Raw genomic sequence first — 8758 nt, forward strand, 5'->3', positions numbered from 1 at the left:
TTCCAGATACCAAAGCTGTGTCTAAAGTTGGTAACAAGGAACTGACAAATACAGATGGTGACCATATGACCTTTTAAGACAAAGGTACAGGATGTACAGAAGTCTACAGAGATATTCATGGCTTACCAGGATGAGACTCTGTTGTCGTCATGTGATCAGGGTGATTGATGTGAGTGTGACCAGGTCACACAATTTTGCAATGGAAAGCAGAACCTTACAGAGAGTTAATGTTGACAGTCTTGTGAAGAATAATACTCCTGTATGTGAAACATGACCTTCATGCAACCAGAATGAAATTTACAATGCAGCTGAATTTGTCTGTGAGGAAGTGAAGTTGTCTCATACGGGATCCGGTTAGGATCCCAGCAGTTGAAATACTGACGCTGGAATCACGGCACTACTCAGAATGCTGGTGCCAAGATCCCGTCTGCAGGGATTTGGTGGCACGCTGGTTATGTAAGCTGGATGGGGGATGTTAGGCTGCGGGGAGGGGGATTTAGGGTTAGGCTGCAGGGGGGGGGGGTTAGATTCAGGCTGCAGGTAATGAAGGTTAGGGTTAGGGGGATTGGGGATTAGGGTTACTGTTCTTACACCTTGGTACTGGGATCCTGTGCTTCAGGATGCCACTGTCGGTATTTTGACTGCAGGCATCCCAAGCGCTGGGATACCAATATCATTCTATCTCATACTACAAAGCTTGAAGCAAGTAAACCAGATAAACTGAATCTGAAAATAAAGACCCCAGTGTAGAGAGAACTTCAACCTATGCACCCCTCTACCAAGCTAATTACCCCATATCATCACAGTATGTTGATCCATGTGCCACTCCTGGAATTTAACATCCAATAAATATTAAATATGGCAATATTTTCTAAATATGTCTTCACTATGGGATCAGTTTGAAAGTTTGACATAATTTATGTTAGGGCATATCTACAATGAGTGTGAATACATACAGATATCTGGATTAGCATGAACAATATTTCACTGATGTCAATATTCCATCTAGGATGCATACACAATTAACAGTATAAACCCTCTGTCTGCTTTGACAGCATCTAATATGCCATAACAGCCTTGTTTAAAAGGCTGGGGAAGCATGTAGTTTAGTTAAGTATAAAAAAGAAAGTCTCCATGAAAGTACACTGGTCACAGTAGAGGGTGTGGTATGGTATGCTGGCGGTCGGGCTCCCGGCGACCAGCATACCGGCGCCGGGAGCCCGACCGCCGGCTTACCGACAGTGTGGCGAGCGCAAATGAGCTGCGGGCACGGTGGCGTACTAAGCACGCCACGCTATTTTATTCTCCCTCCAGGGGGGTCGTGGACCCCCACGAGGGAGAATAAGTGTCAGTATGCCGGCTGTCGGGATTCCGGCGCCGGTATACTGTGCGCCGGGATCCCGACAGCCGGCATACTGTAGACCACCCAGAGTAGAGTGTACTGACATTGCATATGGAGTAGAGATGTGCGGCGGGCACTTTTCGTATTTTGTGTTTTGGTTTTGGGTCTGGATCCTTGCTCGTGTTTTGGATCTGGATTGGTTTTGCCAAAACCACCATTTCGGGTTTTGGATCTGGATGATTTTTGAAAAAACAGCTAAAATCACAGAATTTGGGGGTAATTTTGATCCTACGGTATTATTAACCTCAATAACATTCATTTCCAGTCTATTCTGAACATCTCACACCTCACAATATTGGTGGTCATTCCGAGTTGTTCGCTCGTTGCCGTTTTTCGCAATGCAGCGATTAGGTGGAAAATGCACATGCGCATGGTACGCAGTGCGCATGCGCTAAGTTATTTAACACAAAACTTAGTAGATTTGCTGGTGTTCATGCGGCGCTTTTCAGTCGCACTGCAGATCGGTGAGTGATTGACAGGAAAGGGGCGTTTCTGGGAGGTAACTGTGCATTTTCCGGGAGTGTGCTAAAAAACGCAGGCGTGCCAGGGAAAAAGGCAGGAGTGGCTGGAGAAACGGGGGAGTGGCTGGCCGAACGCAGGGCGTGTTTGTGACGTCAAACCAGGAACTAAACGGACTGAGGTGATCGCAATCTAGGAGTAGGTCTGGAGCTACTCAGAAACTGCAGGGAATTATTTAGTAGCAGTTCTGCTAATCTTTCGTTCGCTATTCTGCTAAGCTAAGATACACTCCCAGAGGGCGGTGGCCTAGCGTTTGCAATGCTGCTAAAAGCAGCTAGCGAGCGATCAACTCAGAATGAGGGCCCTTGTTTTTAGGCCAAAAGGTTGCACCGAGGTAGCTGGATGATTTTGCTAAGCGACACAAGTGTGCGGCACAAACACCTGGCCCATCAAGGAGAGACACTGCAGTGTCAGACAGTATGGCACTTTTTAAAAAAATAGGCCCCAAACAGCACATCATGCAAAGAAGAAAAAGAGGTGCAATGAGGTAGCTGGATGACTAAGCTAAGTGACCCAAGTGGGCAACACAAACACCTGGCCCATCTAGGAGTGACACTGCAGTGTCAGACAGGATGGCACTTTTAAAAACTAGGCCCCAAAGAGCACATAATGCAAAGAAGAAAAAGAGGTGCAACAAGGTCGCTGGATGACTAAGCTAAGCTACACAAGTGTGCGGCACAAACACCTGACCCAACTAGGAGTGGCACTGCAGTGGCAGACAGGATGGCAGTTTTAAAAACTAGGCCCCAAACAGCACATAATGCAAATAATAAAAAGAGGTGCAACAAGGTCGCTGGATGATGGGCAACTTAGGTAAAATAAAACCAGTTTGTGCAAGGGACTCCAAATTGCCTTTTTTTCCTGCCAGTATACATATGGACTGTCTGACATACCTACTTGGATGCTATCACCCATATAATCCTCCACCAATCTTTCAATGGTGACAGCATCATATGCAGTGACAGTAGACATGTGAGTAATCGTTGGCAGCTCCTTCAGTCCAGACCAGATGTCAGCACTTGCTCCTGACTGCACTGCATCACCGCCAGCGGGTGGGCTCGGAAATTTTATCCTTTTCCTCGCAGCCCCAGTTGCAGGAGAAAATGAAGGAGGAGCTGGGTCATGTTCCGCTTGAGTTGACAATTTTCTAACCAGCAGGTCTTTGAACCTCTGCAGACTTTTGTCTGCCGGAAAGAGAGATACAACATAGGCTTTAAACCTAGGATCGAGCACGGTGGCCAAAATGTAGTGCTCTGATTTCAACAGAATGACCACCCTTAAATCCTGGAAAAGCGAATGAAGGGCTCCATCCACAAGTCCCACCTACTTAGCGTAATCGCTCCGTCTTAGCTCCTCCTTCAATTTCTCCAGCTGCTTCTGGAAAAACCTGAGGAGGAGAATGAACTGACTCACGCTGGCAGTGTCTGAACTGACTTCACGTGTGGCAAGTTCGAAGGGTTGGAGAACCTTGCACAACACGGAAATCATTCTCCACTGCGCTTGAGTCAGGTGCATTCCCCCTCCTTTGCCTATATCGTAGGTGGATGTATAGGCTTGAATGGCCTTTTGCTGCTCCTCCATCCTCTGAAGCATATAGAGTATTGAATTCCACCTCGTTACCACCTCTTGCTTCAGGTGATGGCAGGGCAGGTTTAGGAGTGTTTGTTGGCGCTCCAGTCTTTGGCTGAATGCCGAAAGTGGCCCGCAATTTTTCGGGCCACCGACAGCATCTCCTGCACGCCCCTGTTATTTTTCAAAACATTCTGCACCACCAAATTAAATGTATGTGCAAAACATGGGACGTGCTGGAATCTGTCCAGATGTAATGCACGCACAATATTGGTGGCATTGTCCGATATAACAAATCCCCAGGAGAGTCTAAGTGGGGTAAGCCATTGTGCGATGATGTCCCTCAGTTTCTGTAAGAGGTTGTCAGCGGTGTGCCTCTTATGGAAACCGGTGATACACAGCATAGCCTGCCTAGGAACGAGCTGGCGTTTGTGAGATGCTGCTACTCGTGCCGCTGTTGTTGCTGCTGGGAGTCGATCGTCATCCCAGAGGGGAAGTCGGAAGCCGACTTGTACTACTTCAGCTAAGCAATTGACTATCCAACAGTCCTTTGCGAGGAAGATGAAGTATGACAGCAGTTATCCTGTTGCAAAGCGGATAATTGAGGCCTTGACAGCTAAGTTGGTGTTAGGCGTGCGTCCGGTATTCGCCGAGACTGGACTTGTACGGCTGTTCCACTGGACTTGTACGGCAGTTCCACTGGACTTGTACGGCAGTTCCACTGGACTTGTACGGCAGTTCCACTGGACTTGTACGGCAGTTCCACTAGACTTGTACGGCAGTTCCACTAGACCTATATGGCAGTATCACTGGACTTATACGGCTGCACCACTGGACTTGACTTATACGACAGTACCACTGGACTTATACGGCAGTACCACTGGACTTACACGGCAGTACCACTGGACTTACACGGCAGTACCACTGGACTTATACGGCAGTACCACTGGACTTACACGGCAGTACCACTGGACTTACACGGCAGTACCACTGGACTTATACGGCAATTCCACTGGACTTATACCGCAGTTCCACTGGACTTATACCGCAGTTCCACTGGACTTATACCGCAGTACCACTGGACTTATACCGCAGTACCACTGGACTTATACCGCAGTACCACTGGACTTATACCGCAGATCCACAGTACAACTGAACTTATACAGCAGTTCCACTGGACTTATATGGCAGTACCACTGGACTTATACGGCTGCACCACTAGACTGGACTTATACTGCAGTACCACTGGACTTATACGGTAGTTACACTGGACTCATACGGCAGTACCACTGGACGTATACGGCAGTACCCCTGGACTTATACAGCTGCACCACTGGACTGGACTTATACAGCAGCGATGGGCAGCCCCCAGCATGCGATCCAAAGGATAGCAAATTCTGCTGATTAGCAGAATTTGCTATCCTTACTGAATTAGCCCCATTGTCCATTTCACATCGCAGCCATGCCTCCCATGTGTGCACACTAGATTTGTAGGCACACACACAGTATTTGCATGTATGGGAGATTCTCACATGTTTATTGACAGGGCACAAACACTGCTGGTTGTTGAGACCTCTCTTTCAGATGTGTTGGGTTTGATTTGCCAGTGACGTGCGGTGGGGTGAGGCAGAGCCTTTCCTGTCATACTAACGTTTGTGCCAGAGGTTTGACTGTATAAAGTATATGAAAAATACAAAGAATTTGTTTGAAAAATCTTTGCATTATTCTAATCATTTTTATAGCCAAAAGTCTGAAGTAAAAAGTCTATGGCAGGTGAGGCAGTGCGTCACCTGTGTATCTTTTCCGCACATCTCTGATCAAAACTCACCAAATTTCCAGGAGTATATACTGCAGCACCTGTGTATAATGCCCAGATGTACGCTTTGGCTTATATATTGTGTGTAAATCTGGCTCTGGTGCTAGCTAGTGCCTCCTGAGCCATTTAGCTCACCGCAAATCCCTGTGATTTGCCAACAGCTGGAATGCAGGCAATCAGAATACAGTGGCATCCTGAAGACCGTAATCCCGACAGGGGAAGGTAAGTATACATACATGGCTTGTCGTTCAGCATCCTGGCTGTCGGAATTCCGGTACCGGGATGGTGAACCTGTTTTGCATAACAAATATTGTCAGGATTCAGGCATAGGTATTCTAACAGCCGGTATCCCGACAGCCGGGATCCTGACTGGATCCCATTCAGATGTGGTTGGAGTTGCTATCACTGCTGCTTCCTTGGAAACAACAGTGGTAGCGCTATATAGTAAAGCAGCAGACGGAATCTATTACAAGTAGACACCTGCTGCAGTAGTGATCCGACCTGCATCTTAGGACGAAGACATCAGATTACTGACTCAGCATCGGACGGCTTGTGGCATCCATGGGGATGTGCATGCCGCCTGTCACAGAGGCCCGGAAATCTCCATGCAACCACGGAGATACCTGGCTCTTCTCTCCCCATAAATGGCGGGGACACACCTCAGTTTTGGGAAACTGAGGCCGTCGCCACCCCTCCACCTTCCTGCCCCTCAAACAGCAGAACGGGTGGCAAGCATTCACAAAGTACCGACCTACTGTACTTTGTGCATGATGTTGCAGATCCTTCTGGATCTAAATGACCCTAACCATGTCACATTCTGCTCGGAAACAACAAGCAACTCATTCTCTCTGCAGCCATGTCAAGCCAACACATACAGGGTATGTGCAACAATGAAAGAGCAGCATCCATAAGAATTAGCAACAAAGGAAAAGCAGCAAACATCAGTATTAGTAACATAGACAAGACAGAGACTGGATGTAGTCACGATCCCAGCGGTCAGCATACCGACGCCAGAATGCCGGCCACTAAAATGCCGCCAGAGGGCCGAGGGCTATTCCCACGACTGAAAATAGAACCTGTGGTGAGCGCTGCAATACACTGCAGCACTGGCGCATGCGCAGTTCCGACCCGATCGCTGCACTGCGATAAACTGCAGCAAGCGATCGGGTCAGAATGACCCCAAAGTTAAAACGCGACAAGTACCTTAAAGTTCACTTGGAAAGGAAACACTCAGAGCAAAGGGGAGCTGACAACTTTATAAAGGTCTGCTTTAATAGCAACACGAATGGCAGCATTGTCACACGCTGCCTTCAGAGGACTGATCACATCACGCCACAGTAATGCTGCAGGTAAGTACAACTTTGTACTTCATTAAAACTAAACGGCATTAATGTAAAACCAAGAAATCCACACTCAGAATAACTTGTAATAAATCTGAAATAGGAATCATGCCCTACAGGCATTTTCAGAATGGGTTCAATAACATGATATTATATAGGGTAATTATCATATTTTATTGTCACAAGTTTGATGCAATTCTGGAGGGACTTCCTTTATAACACACTGATAAGTTAATAAATGATAACATGGCTATCAAGAATAATAGGTATGAAAATTCTCAGCTGTGTTCTCCCATCAGGCCTAAAGGGTTTAACGTAAGGGTATCCGGTCTCTAGGTCGACCACATTTAGGTTGACAATGTCTACGTCAACCACTATTGGTCGACATGTTCTAAGTCGACATGACAGAAGGTCGACATGAGTTTTTACAACTTTTTTTTGAACTTTTTCATACTTTACGATCCACGTGGACTACAATTGGGAATGGTAACCTGTGCCGAGTGCAGTGGTAGCGGAGTGAGGCACCTTGCCCAAAGCATGGCGAGCGAAGCAAGTCATGCGAGGTGACACGTTGCACTAATTGGGGTTCTTGGTCACTCTACGGAGAAAACAACACATTTTTTTTTTTAAAAACCTCATGTCGACCTTCTGTCATGTCGACCTTGTACATGTCAACTTAAGAGACCCTGTCGACCTAGAAACCATGTCGACCTACTGTTGACCAATAGTGGTCGACCTAGACACTGTTGACCTAAGTGTGGTCGACCCTATGATCCACACACAATGTAAGGTAGGTGTTGTTACACTTCGGTGGGTCAGATGGCTCAGGCAAGAGGGAAAAAGGTCCAAAATATCTATGCACCTAGAATGATTTTTGAAGTCTTCTAAAGTACCCCATGTCTTCTCTTCATTGCTTGTATTGTTTGTAAATAATAGAAAAATGACAGAGACTTAATATACCCAAGGTATTGGTTGTATGTGTAATTTACACACCTGCATCTTTATTTTACTGTACTGGTTAGACAGGTGAGTAGGATCTAATAAATGCTCATTTTTAAGGTGTGTCTGATTTTGGTCACATATTTCCCTTATCTATTTTTATATACTGCAAGTCCAAAGACTCAAGCCCCGTACAAAAGGTGCGATTTTGGCATATTGCCGATATCGGCTACAAACTGCCCGGAGGCATGAGCCTCCGTTCTACCCAATATCGGCCCTGCCTACACAGTCTATTTTTTCTTACGATGCCGATCCCGCACTAACTTTTCTTAAGCTTTTGAAGATATAGGGGGTATACAATTAGCTGCAATAACGTACTTTTCGTGCAAAAAAAACCTGACTTTTCTTGAGAATCACGATTACAGCCTATTCAATTATCTGGGAAAATGTATCGGTGATAATTTTTTCCAAATTTCACTTCACCTACTCTGAGTAGGTGAAAAGTTGGTAAAAATCCCTAGTTTAAGGTAAAAATGTTTGGATATGGGAGGTCATTCCGAGTTGGTCGCTAAGTTTTTCGTTCGCACAACATATTCGCATAGTTGCGTTAATGTAGTAAAATAGCGAACATCCGCCCCCAACGGTGTTTTGCGATTTCGTACGCAGTATTACACAAGGTAGGCGTATGCCAAATTACAACGCATTATTGCGATTACAACGCATACACACAAACCTCATCGCAAAAATACGATGTCATCGTAGATTTACGCATTCCTCTTAAATATGCTAAGTTTTGTGCAAACAAACGCACAGCAATGGTTTTTTTTTCCTAATTTAGATGACACCTTGCAATTCTAACTCAGCAAGCGTCCCTCAATTATAAATGCAATTAGTGTAATAATTGATTATCTGCATGACCAATTAAGTCTGCTAAGAATACCTTAAGAAAAGTGTGTAGGCATAATTGCTCATTATCATGTTTTTTTATAAAGAAGTGCAAGAGATGTATAAACTGTACCTGACAGAAATGTAGATAGCATAATTTGGTGTGTATGTGTAGTGTGTGAATGTATGTGTTTACTTGTTTTAAAAATAAAATAAGGTACCTAACCTAATTTGTATGTAATAAATTAGATTTAAACTCCTTTTTTTTTTTTTTTTAAACTAACCAAT

This window comes from Pseudophryne corroboree, chromosome 6 (assembly GCF_028390025.1).
Source record: "Pseudophryne corroboree isolate aPseCor3 chromosome 6, aPseCor3.hap2, whole genome shotgun sequence".
NCBI lineage: Eukaryota > Metazoa > Chordata > Amphibia > Anura > Myobatrachidae > Pseudophryne > Pseudophryne corroboree.